Here is a 1,741-nt window from a genome sequence, read left to right as displayed (position 1 = left end):
ATGTCTCGTACAACACCTTATTTGGTGTTGAACCAGCACAACGTAACACATTCCTTTTCAGTAAAACACATCTTAATGTGAATTAACACAACTTTTAACTATTAACATAATTATATTCCTCAACATTTTATGACCTCTGCTGTGTTTCCTCTGCTGTCTATCTTGCCTATCCTCCGTCTTTGTTGCTTGATAATAAAAGACGAGCTGAACCCAAAGATCTTCAGACGCTCTGAACGGCTCGGAGGAGCAGCTGACAGAGTTTTTCTCCTTTTGCAAAAGCTTGGCTATAAAATTCATACACGTTGTCTGTGGTTCTTTTATGTAGGTTCTAGAAAAATACCTATCATGCATGTTTTCTCCAAAAAGCAAGTGAAGTAAATGTAGCCAGTTCCTCTCGGACTCAGTGATGATCAGAATCCCAGCTGCTCTGAACCAGTAAACCCACCAGCTGYGACTGGTTTCCACTGACCTGCCTGCTGGTGGCTGACCAGCAGCAGCTCCAGCTGCCTCCTCTGGCCGTCGACGTCCCGCCCGAAGCTCGCCTCGTCCTCCTGGTTCCAGGCCGCGGTCCCCTCCACCGCCGCCAGCACGTCTCTGGCCGCCCGTCTCAGCAGCTCCGTGATCATCGCTCTCAGATTGTAGAACTTGGACACGGCGAGTCGCTTCCTGAAATAAAAAAAACGGGAAACCCGACACTGGAAGTGAGAAGAACTTCCTATGASTTMATCTGARTTAATCACATGAGAAACTGAAATGAGCTCAATAACTTACATTCTGACATWTTTTTTTAAAGGAGAATCTTATTTACAGACGTCAGAATCAATTTTATTTCTGGTTTTTCTGATATTTAAAATATCTTCCAGTTCCAGTGTTCAGTATTCTTCCAGTTTATTGGTTTTGCAGAGGGAGAACTTGCATCATTATGCCACTTTATCAATAGATAAATGAAAAATGGTCTAAAATAATAATATCATTTATGGCAGTAATTACTAGGACAACTAATCCTAGTAATTACATGACAGAACGTTCTAGTAGAAAACAAACATCTCTTCGTAGCAGAGAGATTTATTTAAATGTCTTGGGAATATAAACAGCTAAACATCGAGGCACTGGGCCAGGAGTACTTTCTGTGCTAAAACTAAAAATAGAGAACATAAGGTTTATGCTAGCTGTAGTTAAAATAAAGATTTAGCCCTGAAACACTAAACCAGAGAAAAAACAAGATGGCGGCTCTGGCTACTGGCAGAGATAAAGTGGAGTTACTACCGTCTCAAACATGAAGGGCTCAGCCCATTAAAACCAGTTACCTTGGTGGTTTCCCATAATGTTTGTCCTTCAGGTGTTCCTGGTTTAGCCTGAAGKTCGTTGTTGGCTCCGCCCCTTCATCAGAGAGGYTCCCAGGTCGACTGCGACTCTCAGCCGCCTCACCTGAAAACAGCAGCAGAGTTCTGATCTGACATGATCCAGTACCTCCAGTCTGGTTCTGGTTCTGGTTCCTACCGCTGGGCTGCTGCTCCTCTTCCTCACCGCCTTCCTCCTCCTGGCTCTCCAGATCTGGGATCGGCTTGTTGGCTTTTCAGGCAGAAACAAGCAAAACCTGATCAGCATCTGACAATCTTCTCAAAATGAAGCTAAAAATGGATAAAATAATTTATGGAACGTGAAAATTAAACATGGCTGCACAGTGGCGCAGTTGGTAGAGCTGTTGCCTTGCAGCAAGAAGGTTCTGGGTTCGATTCCC

At 43.8% G+C, this 1,741-nt stretch overlaps 1 long non-coding RNA gene across 1 annotated transcript; it reads right to left on the bottom strand.

Moving 5' to 3' along the window:
* Window positions 1–263: 263 nt before the first annotated feature.
* On the bottom strand, window positions 264–1,697 carry LOC103480956 (uncharacterized). The gene is made up of 3 exons (XR_536205.2): window positions 1,501–1,697; window positions 1,308–1,428; window positions 264–666 (listed from the first exon to the last, which is right to left on the bottom strand). It is a non-coding gene; the product is annotated as an uncharacterized LOC103480956 (long non-coding RNA).
* Between the last annotated feature and the right edge of the window lie 44 nt (window positions 1,698–1,741).

This window comes from Poecilia reticulata, linkage group LG18, assembly GCF_000633615.1.
Source record: "Poecilia reticulata strain Guanapo linkage group LG18, Guppy_female_1.0+MT, whole genome shotgun sequence".
Taxonomy (NCBI): domain Eukaryota; kingdom Metazoa; phylum Chordata; class Actinopteri; order Cyprinodontiformes; family Poeciliidae; genus Poecilia; species Poecilia reticulata.
Note: the sequence above shows the minus strand (reverse complement) of the source record. Positions and strands in the feature narration are given on the sequence as shown.